The sequence below is a fragment of the Podarcis erhardii genome (assembly GCF_964252035.2).
Source record: "Podarcis erhardii genome assembly, chromosome: 3".
NCBI classification, from domain to species: domain Eukaryota; kingdom Metazoa; phylum Chordata; class Lepidosauria; order Squamata; family Lacertidae; genus Podarcis; species Podarcis erhardii.
In genome coordinates, this window is record NC_138507.1 from 42604854 (window position 1) to 42630007 (window position 25154).

At 43.1% G+C, this 25154-nt stretch overlaps 1 long non-coding RNA gene across 2 annotated transcripts; it reads left to right on the forward strand.

The window, feature by feature from the left end:
* Positions 1 to 373: 373 nt before the first annotated feature.
* LOC309339424 lies at positions 374 to 25154 on the forward strand. Of its 2 annotated transcripts, XR_014155331.1 has the most exons (6): positions 374 to 471; positions 807 to 894; positions 10191 to 10276; positions 13539 to 13644; positions 23485 to 23549; positions 24976 to 25154. It is a non-coding gene; the product is annotated as an uncharacterized lncRNA (long non-coding RNA). The 2 variants fall into 2 exon arrangements; XR_014155332.1 differs by lacking the exon at positions 23485 to 23549.

Below are 25154 nucleotides of genomic sequence, written 5' to 3' on the forward strand. Positions count from 1 at the left end.
AAAGCTAATGACTCTGGATTTCCTAAGAGAAAACAGAAGAGGACAGTGCAGGAGAGGCTGCTGGCATTTGACTGAAAGCAGAGGCATATGAGCAAGGAGGTTGGAAAGGATTCTTGGCAATGGAATGAAGGCAGTGATTAAAGAGAAGCTGTGGAAATGGCTGCATGAAGATTTAATTACCTGTGGCTAAGGTAAGCTGGATTTGAGCACCTTCCAAAAACATATTGTGCTTGAAAAATACCCTAAGTGGTTATCCCTGATTTATCCCCCAATATTAAAACAACCTAGCAAAATCTGAACATGGTAGTCAATCTGACCTCACTGAAGGTCAACATCTGCAACACTGTAGTCAACAGGAAGGGGAAGAATCCTAGACAGAACCTAAAATGTAGCATCCAATTTCACACATAAGCCTAAAACAAATGCAAACTTCAGGCCTCATGCCCTAAATAGTTCTGCTATTTTAGCAAGGTATGTATGTCTGTTTGTGATGAGGTTATGGTCAGGAGAAGGGCAAGCAGAGCCACAATGTGCTGATACTCCTATGGTATTATTCTGGATAGGCCATCCTTGTTGGAGACTAGAGGCACCATACTATATCGCAGTGGTTCCACTTCTATCTGGATGGCCTGTTCTAGAAGGTGATGCTAAGAGGCCTACAGCTCAGCTCTATAACATTAATGCAATGGGACCGTGTTATTTAACATCTACATGTAACTGCTGAGTGAGAGAAATCATTTGGAAATTTGGGGCAAAGTGCCATCTGTATGTTAATGGTAACCAGTTCCGTTTCTCCTTTTCATCAGACTCCGGTAAAATGATGGAGAGTGCGGAATCGGTGTGTAGAAGCTGTAATGGATGGGAAGAGGGCCATCAAATGGAAGTTGATTCTAGGTAAGTCAGATGCCCTGGTGATAGGTGGTTCACCTGGCCGGCAGAGGGTGTGTGGTAGCCATGCTGTTATGAATGGGGTTGCCTTGACGGCTCAGCTTTTGTAGCTTATGGCTGCTGTTGAATCCCACATAAGATGGAACCAAGCCATTTCCACAGCACACAATGTCATTTATCTTCTTAGGCTGCTGCCTCTGGTTACATCCCTTCTCGCAGTTATAGTCTGGTCACTGTTATCCATGGGCTTAGAACTTTGAGGCTGGACTGCTGCAATACATTGGAGCTGCCTTTGAAGATTTCTTGGAAACATCAGTTGGTACACAGCGTAGGGTTAAGCTGGAACCAGTCACATTGAATGGATATCACCAGTTCTTAAACAGTTACACTAGTTCTAGAGTCTCTAGGCAAAATTTGAAGTGCTGGTCATTACCCATGAATGTCTTGGAACTCAGCTATTAGAAGGACCAACCTTTTCCACATGATCCTGCCTGAACCTTTCAGTGACCCACCCTCCAGCTCCCCACACCCTCAGTACCTGAGGCTAAGCAGGTGCTGACTAAGGAGAAGGCCCTAAGGAGAGTTGTGGTGACTCAGAGATTGTCTTTCCTGGTGAAGCTTGCTTGGCAAAACACTCAATGTCTTTTCAGTGCCAGGCAGTTATTCTTACTTTTAAAAAAATCTACCCGGGGCAATACAGTGTGTTCTATAAGGGATTTTAGTGTTGCTTCTATGATGCTGCTGGATTTTATGCCTTCTGCTCCTGTCCATTTAATGCAGCTCTGATTTTAAGTGGTTTGTGCTGTGGGATTCTTTTGGGCAGAAGGGCAGCCTCTAACAAGGCAGATGGATGGTCTCGATCAAATACATAAGCAAACAAGGAAGCTGCTCTCCAAACACAAGAGCAACAGTCTCACCAGCAGCTCAGTCAGCAGCAGCCTGGAGGCCAGCATGGGAACACAGCTCTTTCTCAGCTCTGAGAAACTAGCAATTTCCTATGTGGTTTTTGTGTGTGGTTCTGATTCTTTCCTACCAAGATTAGCAGCTCCCTGGTGATACTCAAGGGATTCTTTGCAGGGAATTCCATGTCCCCCTGCATCATTTTGTCCTATAGCACTATCCCATGCGAAGGAGCTATTTCAGGTGACCCATGGACCAGAGATACATGAGGCCATACAAATCTCTAGAACAGGGATCTAAGGAAGGAGATGCAGGTAGTTGACAACACACCAATTCAAAGAATTTGGTGGCCTCAGTGTCACTGACAGAGGAAGTTTGCTTGTCCAGCTCAGTTGGGAAGGCTTGATGAGGTGGGGCAGCCTGTTCCCTTGCTTTAGAAAGGCTCCTCTGGGCTGCCATATTCAGAGGCAGGTTGTCTCTAAATCTTTCTGGAGGCATCTGTCTGGTCATTGTGGAAAGCAGGATGCTGGACTGGGGTGGCCACTTGATCTTCTCAGAGAAGACTCTTCTTACATTAGGTGCATGACTTTGTGCACCTCTGCTACTAAAAGAAGGTGTTGCATTGTTGAAATTCAGAAATCTAAGTTAGTCATGTGTATTGACTTCAATAGGTTTGAGTAGAACTAGCACTGACTACCACCCATCCGGTCTATCAGTTCACTCCACTACAGGAGGATGTGGGGAACCAGACAGCTTCCTGCTATTCATCCCCCACTTTAATTTTTCTTTTTCCCCCCTTTCTCTTTTTTAAAAAAAACGCTTACTAGTTGAGTGGCTCCCGAGTAAGATATTTCACAGCCCCCAGAGAAATTAGAGACATTTATAAAATGTAGTAAAACCTTTAAAAGGTTCAGAAAACAATACAGAAATCTTCCATTCAAGAAGTGCTTGTGACACTTGAGCAACCAAATCCCACAAAGCAAGATGAAAGTGCTAGGAGTTATTCAAAATTAAATTATGATAATTACAATATATAAGCATGAAGCTGTTCGTATTTATTCTCTCTCTCTCTCTCTCTCTCTCTCTCTCTCTCTCTCTCTCTCTCTCTCTCTCTCTCTTCTCTCTCTCTCTCATAGTTATCTTTTGTCTCATTTGAGGCAATGGCTGCTGTTCCTGGCTGGCTGATACACCTTTCTGATTTAGTAGAATTTAACAAAGGGATCCAGCTTGTGGCAGACTCTGGTTTTTGAGAGCACGCTTTTGAGATTTGTTCAAAATCAAAGTACCCTTCAGTTTCAAGGCTTTTGAATAGCCAGTGCCTTTTGGAAGATGCATAGGATAAAAACAAAGGAATCGCTCTTATTTTATAAGACTTTCTGGGGCTACTAGTTGTAATGGCTATATGTTACCTGCAATATCGGAGGAAGCATGCCAGTTGTTGAGGACCATGAGTGGGATAGTTGTACCGCACTCAGGGCCTGCTTGCAGGCTTCCCAAAGGCATCTGGTTGGCCTCCATGAGAACAGGATGCTGGACTAGATGGGCTTTGGCATGGTCCAGCTGGGCTCTTCTTACTTCCTCCCATACATGCTGAACTGGAGCCCAGTCTAACAGAAAGGACCCATGCATACAGCAGTTGGAGTTGTACAGTACATTGTGGCTCTCCTTTGGTCTCCATTACTCTTGCATACTAAGGTGTGCATCTCCCATCTGGGGCCTCTGCTAGCTAGGCTGGGGCCAGTGATTTTGATGCTAGAACATATCACATATACTAACAGGAAACTTGACTCATTTGAGTGTTAATCCTTATGTGATCAAAATGGCACTAACTCTGCCACCAGGGGGGAGGTCTAAACAGGCCTGAAAGAATACCCAGTGTTTGCGGAAGTACAATAATCTTTAGAAAGCTAACTCTTAGAAGGAAAAGCCCCCCAACATCCCAATGAAAACTGAATGTGATCGGTAGGTATGCAATTCTGACTTTTTTTTTGAGGAGGAGAGAGAAATGGAATTCAGGATGAGGGGAAAGGCATGACACTCACATGCTAGCATTAAGGATTAGGGTTCAGTTGGTGAATCCTACTAGCAAAAGTCCACACAAGGACTTCCACTAGTGCAATGGGGCTTTGCCCCCTCTCCTCCCCCTCACACCCCACAAAATGCCTCTTGGAAGGTAGGAGAACACCCAGAACAGTGTGCAAGGGGAGGAGGAGGGGGGGTAATTGTTTTATCTGTCAAGCTGCAACGCTTGTGCTGAGGGACTAATTGCCACAGTGCTACATTGAATCCCTCCCTCTGTTGCAAGTCCCACTTGTTTTCCCCCTAATTCAGAGCACTGTAAAAGTGAAGAGCTAGGACAACAAGTGTCTCACGGTCAAAGTAAGACAGGCGAAAGAGAAGTGAGCAAAAATGGCCTGGAGTAGCTATGCACATACACATCTGCCAGCTTGCTGAAGAAAAGAAGGTACACAATCCCTCAATATAAGTCTTTGGATACATAATGGAGTTGCATTCATTTGGTAATTTTGTCATTTCCCACACACAGTAAGAAAGAAAGACAAACTACCTAAAATGAAAATGACTCACTCGTTCCCTTTTCTTCTCATTAGTTAATGACGCCATTATTAAGATGTCTCACACTTCGTCAAGCCAAGCAACATCATCTCCGGACCTCCCACCCAACCCCATTTCCCCCTTCACTAAAATAGATGTGAAATGCAAGGCAGCATCCCTGGTGAATTTCATTCACACGATGTCGGACTTGCTTGCGCCTTTCCCAGGGCTCGCAAATGCCTGCGATGATGACACGGAGGAAGTTGTGATGTTGTCCAAGTTCATAATGACCTGGATCAGAATACAAATTTGTACACCTGGTAATGCTAGGCCATATTAAGAATTGATCTACAGTGGACCCTCCAGATATGAATTAAATTCATTCTGGGGGTCTGTCCACAACCTGAAAAGTCCGTAGGCAGAGGCGTCGCTTCTGTGCATGCACACAGTGCGATTGAGCTCTTCTGCGCATGCACATGGGACAAAACCCGGAAGTATACTTCTGGGTTTGCCACGTTCCTAACCCGAAGTTACGTATCCAGAGTGGTACGTAACTAGAGGGTCTACTGTACTGTATTCTCAAATGAGACCCTGCACATTCACTGTTAGCACCCAGCAGACCAATCACTCAAGCCAGGTCTTTGTAGGCACACAGACTCAAGTTATTTGATTTTCATTCCTTCATGGTCCCTGAAACTCGCATCGATCGCTGTGATCCTCACTATCAAGACAGCCTCCTATGCTCATGCTCAGAAGATCTTTAATGCTAAGCCCCCAAATTGATTGGTGTGAAGTATGTGGCCAGCCCACTTCATCAACCACCCTTTTGTTATGTCCAGTTTATTTTGGCCCATCTATTATTTTGACCATTTCTTGAAAAAAAAATTATGTTGCGGTGGTTCCTCCATCTTCATCTGAAACTGTCTTGTTCCCCAGCGTGTTTGCAGAAGTGGCTGCTTGAGTTTCCAAGGAGCTGCCTGTCATGGCTTGTGCAGGCAATTTCAATTCCCAGGAAGCAGGTGGAAAGATACATGCATATGGCACCATCAGCATGTGTGTGCCAACATTACAAGCTAGGAGAGAACTTTTGGGAAATAGATTTTCCCCAGCCCTGAAAGCGTGCTAAAAAAACCTCGTGAATGGGTACATCTTTTTCCCAGGGACAGATTTCAATAAAGCGAGTGGCAGGCAGGAACACTTGTGGGAGTGAAAGTTTGATGAAATGACAGCACCATGGGAGATATATCCTGTTTCTTTTTCTACCACAATATGTACAAGAACCCAAAGTCTTAATTTTTAGCAAAGCAAAACAAAAGTATCACAGACAGGTAACAAAATGGGTCACAAGGTGTGGTCTGAGGCACTTAACGGAGCCACATTGCTGGAGAATCTAAGCAGACTTGGGCCTGGTCAGTGCCTGGATGAGACACTGGCTGGGAATTCCATGACCGCCACCTTGAATTCCATAATGAAGATATCAAAATGCACAAAAGGTGGAGCAACCAGCCCAACTGCTCCAGTCATACACACTGTACTAAGCAGTCCAGGATGAGGGATGCAGACTAAGCATCTCTAGATGGAAGCATCATTTGATAGGATTGAGCAAATCTATCCATTTCTGTGTCCCCCTTTTTCTAATCTTCAGTTCAGTTCTCCACATTTTGAGACCTGCTTGCAATTTTAAACAGAAGTCTTCATGCAAATTCAGCAGCATTTTAGTTCAGTACTTTTCTAATATACATCTTTCTATGCAATTTTTGCCTAATATATACGTTTTTGAAAAACACACATTTCCCCTGTATAGTGTACATTTGTTCCTGTTGTTTTCTCTATTACATGCATTTTATGGACACCAGGGGTGGCTCGTCCCATTTCTTCTCCTGAGGTGAAACAGGAATGTGTTGTCTCCTGTCCCCTGCGGTGCCCTGCTCACCCCACTACTTCTGCTGTCATCATAATGCCCCCCCCCCCCGCCAAAACCTTGCAAGAGGAACCTTGGTGCTCATCTTCTCCACCCCAGGGGCAGGGAAGACAAGTGGCAATACCATAGGCGCCGACTCCATGGGGCCTGAGGGGGCCCGAGCCCCCTCAAAAAATCGTTTGGGGGGGCTCTGCCCCCCAATAATTTAAGAAAATTATTAGTTATATTATGCTTTGTAAAATCACAAAATTATGTTGGTATTTTTTATTTTCCTTGTTTGACGATAGTTACCTTTTAAAATACATTCAGTAATGAGTTAAAACAAAGCCACTTCCGATCTAGAGAGGGGGTGGGGTTGCGGGCTCTTGACCCATCAACAATCTCGCGGGGCTGGCGTCAGCCCCGCGAGAAGCGGGGATTCTCCCTAGCTCATTAATATTCACCGCCCACGGCGGCAGCCAATCGGCTGCCGCAAAGGGCGGGCCCTCACAGGTTCACTTAAGGTCGGGGCAGCCCAGGGCTCGCCCCTTTCGTTCCCCCAGCAGCAGCAGTTTGGAGGTATTGGGCCCCCCCAATATTTTTTATAAGTCGGTATGGGCCCCCGCCCCCTCCCCAATATTTTTTATAAGTCGGCGCCCCTGGGCAATACCCACGTGTGGAACGCCCTGTGTGCTCATTGAAACTTGGCAACAGGGCGGCATTCCAGTGGTGGTGGAAGTGCTGGGGCAAGCAGGACCTCTTGCATTTCTGCCAGCTGAGGCAGCTGCTTCACTCTACCTAATGGGTGAGCCAGCTCTGATGGACATTTTGCCCTAGTAGATGCATTTTTGAATGCGTTACTTGGCTGGTGAACTGCACTGTAAAATTTGGAGAAATTTCAAAGGATGACTGTGTATTGGTTTGCATATTGCTTTGGAAAATGCAATATAGGCAGGTTCCCTTATAAATGTGAACTGAATTGAATTTCTCCCATCTCTACTTAGATGGATCCACCATTAGGGGTGTGTGTACGCATGGAGGTGGTAGTAGTGGAAGGGTGGGGGTTCCTGGGCTCAGCAGACCTGCTCCCTCTCCTCTGCTCCCATCCTATGTAACATATAATTGGCACTGAGTGATGTTTCCTAGGGAAGCCTCTTATTGTACCTATCTGCTACTGAAGGATGCAAGAGATGACACTGCACTGAGTCTGGTGCTGCCTTCTCTCTGCTTCGATCTCACTTAGCATTTGGTCCACTTGGTCCAAATAGGGCACTACTCTACCAGCCTCAGCCTGCCACCAACTCTGGCTGTAAGCTCTGTCCTCCGTAGAATCACTATTGCCCCTTGTGGAACTCAGCCAGTAGGAGGATGGGCCAAAATTAGAATTAGTTGGCTCTGCTTGACATTGGTTCTGACTTCACCTACTGTTGGTTTCCCTGCCTCCCACTCTGCCAGTCCTAATTGGCACTAATCACCACTGTGCTAGTGGGCGCCCCAGCAGCTAAATATAGTGGGTGAAAGAGGTTGAGTAGCCCCTAGCACAAATGCTAGTATTATTCTTATCCTTGGTGACAGTTAAGCTTTTGTACTACTGTTTGCTCTACTTGTTAGAATTCCTGCTCCATGATTGCAGTCATGGGATTGTTGTCTATCACATGACGGTATATCTTTTGACTCCACAGAGTGGGAAGTGATGGAGACAGGATGTTTGTGTTACTGTGTTCCGTGAAGTGGGACTATTGTCCTTTGTTCTTTCTCTTTGCTGTCTGATACTAGAGAGAGAGGGAGCCATGTTGCAGGGCTCCATGTATGTTTATATGCAAATAAAGTAGATTAGCCAAAATGCTGAGTTGCTGAGGTCTGTTATGCATGATGCGCAAACTCTGCGGATCCCTAAGTGTGCCGATGTTTGTTGGCATCGGTCACTGTCATGTTCAGGCTGAAGAAAGCTTTTGAAGCTCCCGAACTATCGACCAGGAGGGAGGGAACATGCCAGTCGGGCATGTGTCTCTGCCAGGGTCCTACTCAAGTGTAGGCTGAGCTCCTGACACTACCAAGTATCAAGGTTCTCGTACTAACGTTATATTGGATGTCACCCCAAACATGCAGAGTTCTCCAGACTGGGTGGACAGGCAACATCTAGCACTCTCAAGCTGTAGTTTTCAGCCAGTTCCTTTTCTTCAATGTGTAGGGTATAATATATTGGATCCTCTCCCAACCTCAGGCTTCCACTGGGCAGCAGGTGGTGGGCTTGAAATGAGATTTAAATTTTGTGGACATTGTCCAAGGGCTTAAGCCTTGCCAATGCTAAAAGATCCAGTTATTTTAACACTCAGTGCTACTTGTGTGCATAAATAGGTATTATTTTGTAGCCAAAAATTCTTATTAATTCAACATTTCCACTTGCTTCTTTTTTAATAAGTTCACTTTTTAATTTTTCCTCTAAAGCTTTTCTTTGATGTGCTTATCAACTTGCTATTTAAAGAAAATAATATTGGCATGTCACATCTGACAGAGCGTTCTGAGTATAGTTGAATATTTGTACTTTGTGGGTTTTATAAAAGTAATGTTATGTTATGTTCATGTCATGTTTCCCTGTCATGAACTTAATGTTTCACAGTCAGTCTTCCCCCCCCCTACATGTACCAAACACAACCAGAGGTTACAGTGTCAATTAGCAAAAGCTCATTTTTTGAATGTATCAAGTTAATAAACAAAGAGGATTATGCACAGTAGTTCTTTTCATTATTTAATGAAGGCAAATTCTTAAATGTCTAAATCTGTGCATCTGAAAATTTCAGTCTTCTCTTTTTTTAAAAAAATAATTTTTATTAACCGGCCAATCAAATCAAATTAAATCACATCACATAAATTCCGAATTACAAAGCCAAATTTTAAATTTTGTTGGGGGGACCCATATTTCAAGATCTGAAGGGGGATTCTGATCATCTTCTTGCTACTGCGTTAATGTCCAAATCAATCCAAACAGAGTTCATAATTCTATCCAGTCTTATCTTGCTGTTTCCACATCACATCTTGTTCATATATTTTCTCTTTTTTCTTTATGATCTCTTCTGATAGTCTCAAGCCGATAAACACCAATAATAATCCTGTGTGAATTTTCCGTTCTTCCAATCCTCAAATCGAGATGGTTTCCATATATCATCACCTTCATAGATAACAGCGCTCTTTCCATCATTAATTACAGAACTGTCATTCTTAAGTCCCACTGAGGAGTTTCACCCACAATATAAAAACAGCTCTATTTCTCTATTTCTCCTCTCAGACTTAAGTCCTCCGACAGAACTTCCCAATATGGCAACGGCATTTTTAACTGCGTCATTCCAAAGCTCTTATACATTCCACGCTCTTCTTAAAACATGCTTTGGTTCGAAAGTTTATCTCCACACAGCCTTAAATCCACAGCTTAAGTCCTTAAAACGACAATTCTGACTCGTGAGGGGAGGGGATTCTTGTTTAATCACATAAGGAAAGTTTTCCCCCCTCCCCCATCAGTCATTTGCCATACTGTATCTTGGCGTATCTTCTCATGTTTTATTCTTGTCTTGTTTTACCAGAGATCTCTTCTGTTAGCAGTCTTTACTCCCCCTTCTTCCTTCATCCAAATTGTTTCTTTTGAAGTTCTTGCAGCTAGTGGCGCGGATCAGGGATGGCGTCCAGGAGTGCCGGAATCCCACAGGAGGGCTTTGTGCCTACTGCCCCCATCCCCACAAATTCGGGGGTGGTATAGGGCACAGCAGGCAAGGGCAGTCCCCCCCACCATCCTAGGGGGGGTAGGGAGGCTAGTTACTCCCATCATAGCCTCCAAATTACCTCGTGTGGGTCGGAGAGATGTTATTGTCAGCCATCTTCCAATGCGCCCCCTAGTGGCCCCCCGAAAATGTCAGTCTTCTCATGTGTTTGGTGTTTGTTCCCTATAAACCCAAAGATCCTGCCATGTTTTTGCTGGGTAAGAGATCACCAATGCAATAAGAGATCACAAATGCAGCTCTTTCTGGACACATCACCACAAAAGTACTGCTTGAAACAGCCAAGATTTCCTTTTGAAATTTCATAGTAAAAAACATTTGTAGCCGCCAGAACAGGATGTCATGTCAAGCTGTCAACATATTTTTCTATATTTTAGCATGTTCAGTGCTTTTAACAATGTTAGTGTTCTGGTCAAACATATTATATATTTGTTGCTTCTAGCTGCATTGGTTGGTTGATGCTTCCCTGGCCCCTCAACCCAGCACAATATGTTCTGAACCCAGACAGCTATTAGAAATGAAAGAGCTGAAAATGTTGTTTATAAATTGTTCCAAGAGGTTGCTGCTAATACTCAGTGGTAGAAAAAATGCTTGTAGAATAGCAACAGCAATGCAGTGCAGTCATCAGCAGGAAACGGCAAGAAATTAATGTGGTGTGATCAGAAATAAAGCTGTCTAAGGGAACTCTCTTTCACAGTTTTGGAACAGGAAGAACTCAGGCTCCACACCCACCCTTACACAGGGCTGCTTTTGAGAACTGCTTTTCAGAAAACAAAACTAGTACAAAATACATAGGAACCATAACCAGGGCTAAATCTATTATTAGACAGAACAAGCAGATTTTGGATGTCATGAAATGACAGTGGATGATTAAAACCCAAATATGCATTACAGAAACAACATTTTCCTATAAATGCCCTGCTGTTTAAAATAGCATTTTCCTACACGTGACTGCTGTAAGAAAATTACATATATTCTACCCCTTCTTAGCCACTTCCAGAAACATGTTCCCTGGTACAGAGATCCTCAAATGCAACAGATAGTTGGTATCTTTTGCAATGACAGCACTGTAGTTAACAGAAGGGAGTGATCATCCCTCAGTTCATCCTTCAACATTGACACTTTCCCATCTGTATATACATTTTTCATATATTTTACAGGGCTTTTTGTTTAACACTGTATTGTGTTAAGATAGTTTTAATTCAGGTGTTAATTGTTATCTGATTTTTTCATTAAACCATACTTTGGCTTAAAACAAAACCAAACAAAACAAAAAAAACCCACAGGGGATCAGCACTACCAAGGTGAACAGTTCCAAACATTTTTCTAGCAGTGCATGTGTAACTTTGACCCCAGGGCAACTGTGTGTGTAGCTCTAGTTACTGGACATAGGAGCTTCTCCCCACACTCACAACATGCTTGTGTATATTTCACCCAAGTACCCCCCACTTCTGAGTTTGAAGGCCTACAAACCCTTTGGCAGAGCTGCAGAATATGACAGACAAATCCGACAGCCTGACTTTTCTGGAATTCAATCAATCAATGTTTATTATGGCAAACAGCCGGCATATTAAACCAGAATTTATGCCTAATTCTCTACATAAGCATAATTTCTACATAATTCTCTACCTGGAATTCTTCAGGTTCAATGTAGGTGCTGGCAAACTGGAATTACATCACTATTTGGAACCATCATTGGTTAATCTCTAAGCTTTATCTTGCAAAGGACTGCTTTTTTTGCTACATTATCACATGAGAATTTAGAAAGTGAGTAGCGGGAAGCAACATCTTCAGAGATACAACATGATCCACCAAGAAGAAACATTCCTCACCCATCACACTAAAAAACAGGACCTGATTTGGAGAATAGTGCTGGCTGCAAGGAGAAGTGGAGGCCACACCCAGAAGGCACAAGCCTATGAACTCCCATCATCCCTAGCTAACAGGACCAGTGGTCAGGGGTGATGGGAGTTGTAGTCCCAAAACATCTGGAGGGACGAGGTTGCCTGTGCCTGCCTATGAACCAAGGTAAGAGTCCTTACTCAGGTCTTGCCTACTGATGGCTCTGGCCCCAGCCATTTTTGGCTCAAGCTCTGCCCACCGCCAGCAAGTGGCCCCCAACATATTACCCACAAGGAAATGTGTGATTATGTAGTGCTGCCTTCACACCATGGAGAAACAATCACTTTGTGACTACTTCTTGCTGTCAAAAAAGATTGCTGGAAACTCATCCTGCACTCTTAAGCACGCTTATCAGGAACTGGGCTTCATCTACCCCAGTGAGACTTATTCACACATAAATGTGTTTAGGGTCAGAAGGTTCTGATAGGCATTACTTGCCTGGGGCTGCGTGTTGCAAAAGTTAATGATCTCTCTATATACAAGAGTCTCCCTTTGCATGTTTTCCAGCTGTCTTCGGTCATTAATTTTTCCTTTGGATTCCTTTGAGCCTATCCACCTCTGACCTTATCTCTGTTGCCATAAAATTATACTATGTTGGAAGGCCTGTACAACAATTCTGTGGCACCTCTAAATCCCATTACAATTTGAACCTGCCAGATTGACTGCCAGTATCAGATGCTCCACTCCTGCCTGCCACGTAGCCTCTGGGCCAGCTTCATGCACTGATGAAGCTTGGCTTTGATCTTGTAATATCTCAGTACTTCGCCGAAGGTCTTTATGAACCTCATTAATCGTGCCATCTCCTATAAATGGGCCCTTTGCTGCCTCCCCTCCAGCTGCTCCCAAAATACATATAACATTTCGGAAAGGTCTTCTCCGATATGTGTGAGAAAGCTGTCAAAGGTACTCCTGGAAGTGCTTGTGATGAAGGGGCAACCTTTTAGTTACCTTTTACAATGCATTTAAATATATGCACACGCCAACCTGCCTTGCACTGAGGTAGGGTGTTGCCAGGTAACCACAGCAATCTCCATTCCTCATGAGAGAAACCATTTTATCACACTCCATTTACCTGGTCTGGAGTGCAGCAACCAGATTATTAAAGGGATGTGGCCCATGGGAGCACATTTCAGGTGTGCTCAGAGCACTTGGCTCCCAGTTAATACCCGAGCCCAATTCAGAGCTCAGCTTTTGACCTTTATAAAAGTTTAAAGCCATAAATGTTCTTGATCCAGACTGAAGGAGCAGCATGACCCATGTAAGAACACAGGAAGTGCCCTCCTGGATCAGAGCAAAGGCCCATCTGCTCCACCATATTGTCTTCCACAGTGGTTCCGCCATAAGAAGAGCCTTGATGAATGGAAAAACTGGAGAAAAGGATACAAATTGCTTGTTGGCAGGGAGCGGCATATGGTGAGGTGCTGAAGCACATAACGTATTGGCTGCTGAGGAAGAGCCACAGTTTAGTGGTAAAGCTCAGAAGATCCCAAATTCATTCCCCACATAGGGCTGGGAATTGGGCCTGCCTAAAACCTGCTGCCAGTCTGTGCCAATAGCACTGAGCAAGATAGAGCCACAGTACTGACTTGGCAGAAGACAGCTTTATCTATTCTTATGTTCCACAGGCCCTCAGAAAGCACACACGTCTCTCAGGAAAGCAGCGTGCAATATAGGACAATAATGATGCCTGCTGCGCTTCCCTATTCTGTGTATCTTCAGGACCCGTGTACTGTAAGTGCTTTCTTTGTTTGCTTGGCAAACATTTTCTATATTTCACCTCCCTCTCTGCCCCTTCCAGGCCCTTCATTGTTTGGAATGCCTCCACCCCATCAATTCCTCTTGTGTGTTTACCCTCAGGAGCTAGGCAGCTATCACCGAGTCAATTCCCTCTAATTTTATTTTGCTCTGTAGACTGAACCAGATGAACTACTGAAATGACATTTTTATAAAAAGCAATGGCGCAAGAAACCTTCTGTGTTCAGGTGGATAATTAAATATAATTTCTTCCAAGGATTCCATTTACAGTTCTTCATGTCTGCATTTTCCAAAATGGAGACATCAGGCTTTCAAATGCAGAACCAGCACACATTCATTTTTAAAAAATGAATTTCTAGCTTTGATTTCATTTTCTTTACCAAGAACCAGCACACGTTCATTTTTTAAAAATGAATTTCTAGCTTTGATTTCGTTTTCTTTACCAAGTGAAGATGATGAGGAGAGTGTCAGTCAATTGTGCCAAGCATTCCAGGCAGTTGGAAAAACAAAACAAAAAACCTTTAGCTCACATTTTCCTTTAGCTCTGATTCAACGTCCAGATCCCAGATTCAGGGATCTGTGTAGAGGGGTTTTGTTGGGTCTCTGGAGCAAGTCCACCTACACAAATCCCCTCATCCAAATCAATGATCCCTCTACACAAAGAAGACTGCATAATGGAGGTACATCAAACTGAAATAAACTGGAAGTCCACCTGCACTGGATTTCTACATGCTTACCCACAGAGTATATAGGATGTTTGAGCAAGGAATTTTGTCTCCTTTCTAGTGAATGTAAGTCTGGAATAAAGCTGGGGGATGAAATATTTCTCTTCCAGTAAGGCAAAGCATTTCCCCTAATTTATATAGCCTTGGTTGGAGGAATTGACTGTTTTCCACTTAAATATAATCACTCAGTTCTTGTCTGTCACCGGGAGTCATATTACTGTAGAAATTGTTCTGGCACCAGCTAATGAAATAATGCAATTCTACTGCACTGGTGTAGACAGAAAACTGTCACTTTAGAACTGGCCAATAAAATTCACATTGTTTTGGAAAATGGTCACGAGAACATTTCAGAGAGTAAACAGATTTCCCCAAAAGCAACAATGGCTGTGCTTATTTGGGTTAGACTTGCATAGAATGGACTGTTAAGTTTTCTGCAGGTGGAATGTTGCAGCCTGACAGGATTCCTTCTCCCTGCCCCTTGCATCTATCTGCTCTGCTCTTTATATTCAATTTCACAGGTAAATATCACCATCCAAAATGACGCCTTAGCAATCAACACACCACAAAACAGCTGATATGTATTTTTTTCCTAAGAAAAGTTAGTGTGTAACATTTGTCAGGCATATCTCAAATTACAGTGATATGAAACTCAAACAAGCTCCCTCAGTCTTTATTACGCCAAGGGTGAGATTAATTTGCTTTCCACTCTTACTTCTGATAAGGTTCTAACAATAAAACATCTCTTCTCTTGATGTAGCTGCTTACGGTTCTTTCTTTCCTTAAAGATTAGAGACACTTCAGGATTAGGGACCACTTTCCTTTTCCCTTCCCTTTTAACAACAACAACAACAATTATACCCCACCCATCAGACTGGGTTGCCCCAGCCACTCAGGGCAGCTTCCAATGCATATAAAAACACAGTAAAATGCCAAAATGCCAGACATTAAAAACATTTTGAACAAATAAACAGATGAACTATACTTTCTTGTTGTTTTTTTTAATCTACCAACTATAAACGTGTCAAACAAATACGTGTTTCCCCTGAAGTATGTCACAATTTTAATGATAGCAAACTAGAAATGATCCATAAATTACAATTCATCTCAGGACCAGATACTGAGCACTGCATTTGGTTCCTAGGCCCAAGGTTCCCCAACCCTGCTGTAACATGTCAAAGAATCAGAACACAAGATGAGGCTATGCAGATCGAAGCAGCCTTGGTTCCATGGTTTCCATAGGCAAGGAAGCAGGCTGATCCACAACTTTACTTTCTCCCCTACACATGAATAGCTGCCATCTATTCCTGTGGGGAAATGTAAAGTGCTGCACTAGAGGAACTACACTAGTGGAGCCAAACCTGACCACCACCAACAGTGGGTGACCCAGAACCAGGATGCAGGAGATGGTGATGTTTTCCTGAAACATCTCCGCTCACCCTCCAAGACTCAAATTCTTGGGAAGATGGTCAGTACAGAGCACTTCCTCCTCCCATGCCCCAAACATCTTCTTGGTTGGAGGACGACGCATACCCTGACGAGATGTGAAGACCTTGGTTGGTATTGATTGTAGGGGTACTGTGGAATAGTGGTAGGTTTGGGGAAACCACACTGTTTTCAGTGATAGATGGATGGGTGAGAAAGGAAGAGTACGCGGAGAAGTGGAATTGATGAAAGAATGGAGATTCCCCCTTGCTTCCATTCTCCCACCTGTCACATTTGATGGACCTTCAGCTAGTCCGTAATCATTCAATCAGCTGAAACCTTAGAGTTAAGGATTTTAATGCATACATTAAGCTTGCTGATATGCAAGCTTCAAGTTTCCTCCGGGCTATATTTAGAGTCCAGGTTATGTTAGATTTGTTGATCATCAAATATTTATCCATTTTGAACTATAAAAAAATAAAATAAAATTCCCTCACACTAGTTCTTTATTGCTCAAATGAGAAAAACATGTTTGATCATTTCCCTTTTACTACCATTTCGTAGGCTGTAAACACTGTGCCAGTGCAATCCATTCCCCCACCTTTATGCACATTAAACTCATGACTCTTAACACAACTGCGCAATGAACATAAATTATCCAGACCCACCACCACACTGCGTGCTTACATATGTTTGCCCATATTCTGCTTACAACTCTATTTCTTTCTATGAATTAAATATATGTGAAATGCTTTCAAGTTCAAAATATATTCAGCATTTCAGTGTATACTGGGATCAAATCTTTACTGAATTTTAAGCAATACACGGTAGATTGGAAAAGGACACCTTACAAACATTTCCATATACACATATATATATGGGGGAGAAAGCAGAATGGAAGAAACAGGAGGGAGCCATGGTTAGGAACAATCACATTTAATACAAATGACATCAGCAATAACAACTAGCCTTTGGGGAGAAGGCAATCAAGGTTATTCTCTTTGTTTCACTCAACTATCTTATAAACTACTGTAGTTTTATAGAGCTGGAAACAAAATGAAATTTGCCCAGGCAGGCTCATTTTGTGATCCCTTGAGAGCAGTGAAATAACTGACACAGAACACCAGGTGTTGGGTGATAATTGGACCAAATCTTTATTGACTAGCAGCAGGTAAGCAGAGTTGGTGTGGCAATAGGACAAGGATCAGTTGCTCACTCCACTCAGCCCTCTGTTGGGTTGGAAATACCCATCCCTTTCCCTGGGAGTCGCCCAGTGTTGAACCCTGTTGTGGTGTAAACCAAGCATCTAGGGTCTTGCTGTGTGACCAAGGTTGGAGATTCCAGGAAGGCAGAGGCCCTGACCTGAGCTTAGGGCATGGGATGGCTAAGCCCCCTCCCAGGCCCCTTATATGGGATCCCTTTCCTACTTCTTCCCATTTCTGGCCACAGTTCTAATAAAATGAACCCAAGGAAGCCAGATTTCACTGAGGGAAAGGTGAAAAGCCCACCAAATAAGGAGCAGATGAGGTTTATAAGGGGGGAAATCCCTTGTTGACCTTGTCAACCAGCAACCCCAATAGCTTATTGAGACTCTAACTTGAGGGTGGGTGGGAAGCTCATGGGGGGAAATGGCTCCAAGGACTTGTGGGTGAGGCCTGTAAAGTCCTTGGTCATTTCTCCATCGAGTGAGATCCCACGGGGTGATTGTAATCTTGTGAGATCTCATGAGAATCAGCAGGGAGATGCAACTCAGTCTCTCCATTGCTTTCCAGGACCAAAGACAGTTTGCATCCCATAACCATGTTAAACTTTGTCAGTTAGCATTAGCAAGTCTTTGAACTTTAGGCATAACCTTGGACATGATTCAGTGCAAGTTAAAAGTGTGTAACTCCTACAGCTTTCAAATGGGTATAATTAAGCGTGTATTTAGCTCTTTTCCTGGGCTCAATGAGATCTAAAAGTACTTCACTTTGGTTGAATCATTATCTAATTCTAATTCTTATTCTTCTTTGGTATTCCCCTCCCCCATTCTTCTTCTTTTTTAATTTTTATAAATTGATCATTGCAAGGAAGAATATTTATGAAACCAGAAAGACATTATGAACTATTACAAGGGTGTTATCATTGGCCAGCAACCTGATAAGTAACAAAAAGTAATAATGAGATTACATTACAAATATAGTTTTCACTCAGACCTAATAACAGCATAGTTGACACTGAGGTTCAGACCTAGCAACCAAATTTCCTTATTGACAAGAGACAAAGAGCTATATTATATGTTTGCATAAGCAAAGGTCACTTCTGAAGTAAGATTATGTAATATGTCACTGATAAAAATAGCTTTTACATTTGTATTTTAAATAAAAAAATAACACATACCCGGCAAGTGTTCTGGGAAAAAGGGACATCCTAGCTTTTTGCGTGAGAGCACGGTGGTCATTCTCTCCCCCAAAAAAGCACTTTTGGGGGGCCGCTATCTTGCATGGCATCCCAAAATGTGTGTTTTTGAGCACTGCTCGAGCACAACCCCAAGAAAGTGTGTCTTTTGGGCTCCATGATCTCACACAGGAGCATGGGTAGGAAGACTTGTATCCCAATTTTGGGGCTCATTATTTTGGTAGTTAAAACCAAAGTTCTTTGTGTAAGGAATCTCTGAATTTGCTTCAGGTTTGTTTGTTTGTTTTTCCTTCAGCTGAGTGATACAACATGAAATTAGATTATTACTAACTGGCACATGTGTGTGTGGAAAGTAATTGGCATAGGAGATATTTTAAATTGACTTTTTGTGCAATAAACCGTCATGGTGTTGTTGTTGTTTTAAAAGATATAACTTTTATTATGATATTGTGTCTGCTGCTTTTTCTTTTCCTAACATGAACCTGGAGATTCTAGCTTACAGTAGAATCCTCTGCTGTTTATTTGGAAGAGTGTCCCATTGTGCTCAGTATGGTTTAGTCTCAGCTACCTGTTGATAAGATAGGGATGGAGGTGTCTGTCAATTTCAGCTTCTCATTTTTTTCAATCTTAAGTTCATGTTCTCCACATTTCCACCTCAGTTTGTGAATATCAGGTAAGGTTCACTGAACATCTCAACTGATGTGCTGTTTCGGAACACAGGAAGCTTCCTTATGTTGAATCAGACTGTTGGTCCACCAAACTACACTGGGGGTTTCAGACTGGGGTCTCTTTCAACCTTGCTTGAGATGTGGAGGATGGAACGCATAACCTTTTGCATAGAGAGCCTGTCCTCCGTCACTGAGCCATGATGCCCCCACTTATTTTCTTACCTTTTATGGTTTTGTTCAAATACATAATTAGACCCTCTGTTCTGTCTACCTTTAAGCTGCAGAAGCAGGCATCTCAAGGAAGCACAGGAAAATCTGCTGTGGCATAAATCTAGTGCTCTAAATCCCCAGCTAAAGTTGCTTTAATGGTTAGGCTGGCCTTGGATTATGCCTCTCCTCCAAATATGCTCCAGGATGCTGTGTTAGTCACAAACTCCAATAATTACAAAGGAGAAGGCTAGCCTCAAGATGAAATAATCATAGTAGATACCAGGGGTTGTTTTGTGGTTTTTTTGCTTTCTTTTGTAGATCAGAAAATGACAGAGAACAGCCGTTTCAAAGCTATCATTATACAGCCGATTATAAGGAACAATCACAAACCCCTCCTGGAATTACATTCAGTTGTGTGCCAAGTCATTAATTCCAATCTGGAGAATTTATCTATAACTGTACTGTTATTGCACATTGTCGGACTCCATTGTTCAGCTGGCTTTTGCAAAGCTGGTTTTGATGTTTTCCCTCCCCACCCCACCTCAAACACTTTTATAAAGGGAAATTGCTGCCTACTGGTATTTGAATTGGGAATGGGCAGCATTTTTTTCTTCCTTTAAGAGAACCACATGCAGGAATAAAAATTAATATTGGGGAGAGGTGCCTCATAGATCTGCTTGACTGGAGAAACACAGTTAGATTTCCTCTTAGACAAGCAGGATCTGTAACATAACCAAACCCTTGATCCTGTTCAGGGCTTGAGCCCTCTCAAATGGGACTCTGGCATGTGGGAAAAGAGAAAGTTTCCCTACCAAAAGTTGCAGGATTCCAACTGGTCCAATTCATTGCCCCTCCCTACAACAGGGAGGGCTCACCCACACTTCTGCTTGTCTCATACCTTAAAAACACAGATACAAGCTGTTTTACCTTTGTCCTCCAATTTCCCCCTCTGTCATGAAATGCTTAGCTAAAGTGTGGGGTTGTCTCCAACACTGCCTTTGCCTTAAGGCGGGGTTTCCCAAACTTGGTTCTCCAGCTGTTTTTGGACAACAACTCCCATCATCCCTAGCTAGCAGGACCAGTGATCGGGGAACTGTAGCCCAAAAACAGCTAGAGAACCAAGTTTGGGAACCCCTGCCTTAGGGCACGGCTGAGCAACCTGTGGCCTTCCATATGTTGTTGGACTCTCATCAGCCACATGGCCAGTAGGTAAGGGGTGACAAAATGTGCAGTCCAGAAACATCTGGAGGGCAGTAAGTTCTCCAGGCTTGCCTTAGGGGAACGCACTTCCACTTGGGTAAGTTGGGGCACCTGTTTTTCACGGATCCCTCCTACTTTGCCTACCCCAAACTCCTGAGAACTGTAGAACTCTCTGCAACAGAATGGGTGATGGTGCAACATACCAGAGCAGAAGGGGGCGGGGGGCAGAATCAGAAAAAAATGGATGCTGTTGCTTACATGAAACAGTTTTCACTAAGGCAAAGCCACCACCATTGTATACACCAACCCATTGTTGTGAGGCAATATCTTCACAGTATTAAAGATAAAGGGACCCCTGACCATTAGGTCCAGTCGTGGCCGACTCTGGGGTTGCGGCGCTCATCTCGCTTTATTGGCTGAGGGAGCCGGCGTACAGCTTCCAGGTCATGTGGCCAGCATGACTAAGCTGCTTCTGGCAAACCACAGCAGCACGCTGTTTACCTTCCCGCCGGAGTGGTACCTATTTATCTACTTGCATTTTGACGTGCTTTCGAACTGCTAGGTTGGCAGGAGCAGGGACTGAGCAATGGGAGCTCACCCCGTCGTGGGGATTCGAACTGACAACCTTCTGATCTGCAAGTCCTAGGCTCTGTGGTTTAACCCACAGCGCCACCCGCATCCCAGATCTTCACAGTATTAGGACATCCAATTTTATAACTGAAATCTTACCCTTTAAAAAAAAAAAAACACCACCCAACTCAATACATCTATTAATGTACATTATTCTGAGTCTCAGCAGGGCTCTGAGGCTCTGTTGAATATTTCAGAAGCAAATTGAATTTCAATTCCTGACATTCCGAGGCTAGCTGTTCTACCAGCCAGACAAGGTTGGTGAAAGGGGGATGTGATCTGATTAGAATGCAGTGAAAGAGACAGCTTTGTTAGTGGCTCATTGCACCTGTGTGACTGGCAAGATGTCATGTGTGAGCACAAGTCTGCATAGTCTGTCAAGCACCAGAAATCAGAGTAGACTAAACAAAGTGCTTTGTACAATGATGGAGTTGGGGGAGGAGACATTCTCTTGCTTATCCTCAGGTGGAAGGATAACGGTGCCATTTTTGAAGCAAGCAGAATTTTTTTGTATAAGCAACAGAAGACTGAAAGTTTATATGTAAATAGTTACAGCCATGCTTACAATCTAGAAAAACATTACATGTGTGGATTTCATGGACACCAAAAACCAAAGTATTCCTGGTGAGAAATAAATAGGGGCCCATCCACACAAATGCCCACTTCTGCTTTCCATTTCAGCACCCTAGCTTAGGTGGGAATAGTCACTTTGCTGAGGCCATTATTAAACAATTGAGTGTTGGAAACCCTGGCCAATCTAATGCAAATAACCTAAGGGTCTAATAGTAGATCCCAGTCTTCATTCTGCCCACCAATAGCACAGGGGTGGGAAGCCTTTTTCAGCATGAAGGCTGCATTCCCTCAACAGCAACCTTCTGGGGACCACATACCAGGGGCAAGTGTGGCTAGAGGCCGACTAGAAAAGCCACATTTGGTCCTTAGGCCTGAGGTTCTGCCCTCCTGCCTTAGCATAAACATACATGCTTTCCACCATATGATGGAATTCCTTCCAGTAGCACCTTAAAGACCAACTAAGTTATTTCTTGGTATGAGCTTTCTTGTGCATGCACACTTCTTCAGATACCTGAAGAAGGTATCTGAAGAAGTGTGCATTCAGGTATCTGAAGAAGTGTGCATGCACACGAAAGCTCATACCAAGAACTAACTTAGTTGGTCTTTAAGGTGCTACTGGAAGGAATTTTTTTATTATGTTTTGACTATGGAAGACCAACACGGCTACCTATCTGTCACCATATGATGGGTATATCTTGAGTTCATGAAGAGTAACAACAATTAGATTGCTACAATCATGCTGGAAGCGATAAGGAGAGAAAATGTTTAAAGTAAATAAGAAGTATTCAGCGAAAGATACGTTGTGTTAGTGCAAGTCAATTCATCACACACCAGATGCTCTGCATTTAAAATTCCAGCAATTAAAGAAGTAATGTAGCTCCAGTGCATCTCAGAACTAATGAGTACTCTTCCAATAACTGATGCTACACCTAGAATTTGCATGACAATTAACGAAATTATGGTGCACATGCTTTGGTTTTAATGAGTGGAATGTGTATACCTTATATTAGCTAAGAAATATAAACATATTGGTCTAAATAAAACAAACTTTGTACAGGTTTTTTTTTAAAAAAAAAAATCATAAGCTGAGTATGTCATTCCAAAACACAGCTCCCTTTTTTCTAGTACTAGATTGCCAGCATGGGGAAGAGATTGGTACATAACTCTCAGACAAAATACTGGGGCAACCTACAGTACTACAACTACTACTACTGATGATGATAATAATGATATGCTCGCTGGGTAGGTGTCCCAGAGGTGATAGGATAAAACAGATCTCCCTCTCCAAGGGCAGAGAGGTCCTTGTCGGTCCTTGCACCCTGCCATGGTGGAAACATTCACAGTCCTCATCTGACAAGCTTTGGAACCCCAACATTGATAGAAGTTGCAAGGTGGGGCATGTTAGGGTGGATCGGGGAAAGGCTTGGGTCTCACAAGATCTTGCCAGAAGCAGGAAGCCACCACAGGCACATCTCACTTCTTCAGTGGCAGCGGTGGGGGACAGGATGACAGGATGATGTGGTGTTATACCTCAGATTCTGCCACCTAAGGCAGTTGCCACAGTTTGCAACATGGCCAGGTCAGCCCTGGATCAGAGGTAGTTATTGGCTTTTTCATTGGGTTTTCTGGGCCTCTTTCTTACATGATGCCCCACCCTCTCACAGCCACAGATTGTCCTGTTCCATCCAATCTGACCTGTAACAATCTGTGGCTGTCTGGACCTTATTGGTCCAATGCCTGGTTCCCTCTGAAGATGCCTAGCTTTGCTCAGGCCTCAGACAAATCCAGTGCACAACCTTCACGTTTACAGACCTTACATCCTTTAGCATTGAAAATGCATGAAGGCAGGATTTAAAACTTCAGTTTAATAATATACATAGATGATATATTTAATGTGAAATGAGTGGTCACGACCTAGCCAAAGGGGAACTTTTTAAAGTTGCATCGAAGTCAACAGCAGAATTAAGCAACTGCGTAATTTTCTTCCACAGAACTCAATGGAACTTTAAAAGTGCTTTAACTTTGGCTGAATTCTGACTCATACATTTATGTTAATGTGAGTACATAAATTAATCCCATAAATAAGGTTTCTGCAAAATTAGAAGCCTAAAGGCATTTGTCCCTATTTTAATAAATTACCGTATTTTTCGCTCTATAACATGCACCCGACCATAACACGCACGTAGTTTTTAGAGGAGGAAAATCCGTAGGCATGCCACCCGTAGGCATTCCCTCCATAACATGCACAGACATTTCCCCTTACTTTCTAGGAGGAAAAAAGTGAGTGTTGTGGTGCAAAAAATACGGTATTTTGCTCCTGCTACTATTGGCAGAGAAACCAGAGGTGGGAAGTTGAGAACACGGAAGGAAGGAAGGAAGGAAGGAAGGAAGGAAGGAAGGAAGGAAAGAGAGAGAGAGAGAGAGAGAAATGAGATGAGATGAAATCTCAAGGGTGCACAAGAATGCAAAATATCCTTAGCGCTACATGTTTCAAAATATACTTCTTCTTTGGAGCACAACTAATAAGAACAAACAAGTTATGTAATATAATACTACTAAAGCAATTATACAATATAATAGGAAGGGTGAGATTTATATCACTGAAATATCATTAGCAAAAGGAAAAGAGCAAGAAGTATTTTTTTCTTTAACACCCCTCCCCCACAACAACTGCACTGCTGTTATTAAGTTATTTGATACTGATATTGGTGGAAATATTTGTAAGCTCCTCGCACTTACAAAGGTGGGGATATAAATTTTTTAACTAAAAGTGCAAGTACTCCAGGAGTTCACATCTGGGAGAAATTAACCCCTTCCATCTTACCAACCCTGATCGCAGTAATATATTTGAAGAGTTGGGTATGATTATAGCCTGTATGGATGGTGGTCATCTTTAGTAGGATGGGGTAGGATTTGTCCTTTTTATGTTATTGCAAGACGAGCATGTTCAGCTAATTTATCATTTTTTTAAAAAATGTATTTTAAATTCTATATGTATTATATATTATTATTTTTGCAAGTCGCTTAGGGACACTTTTGTAAAGGTAAAGGTAAATGTACCCCTGCCCGTACGGGCCAGTCGTGACCGACTCTAGGGTTGTGCGCCCATCTCACTCAAGAGGCCGGGAGCCGGCGCCGTCCGAAGACACTTCCGGGTCACGTGGCCAGCGTGACGAAGCTGCTCTGGCGAGCCTGCACCAGCGCAGCGCACGGAAACGCCGTTTACCTTCCCGCTATAAAGCGGTCCCTATTTATCTACTTGCACTTAAGGGTGCTTTCGAACTGCTAGGTGGGCAGGAGCTGGGACCGAACGGCGGGAGCTCACTGCTGACCATATGATCAGCAAGTCCTAGGCACTGAGGTTTTACCCACAGCGCCACCCGCGTCCCAGGGACACTTTTGTAGTAGGTGACAAATAAATGTAATAATAAAGAAGTATTTTATTCATTTATTAAATTTCTGTCCCACTCTTCCTTCCAAAGGAGCCCAGACTTGCATCCTTGGAATGCCTTGTACCTTATGCAGCCACAGAATCATAGATTTGTAGAATTGGATTGGACCTATCTGGAGAGCTGCCCTGCCCAAATCTGGTTTAAAGATGAAGAATTGTAAGAAGGGAAAGCTGCAGAAGCCTTGAAGTTGCCTGTAAACAATGAGGACA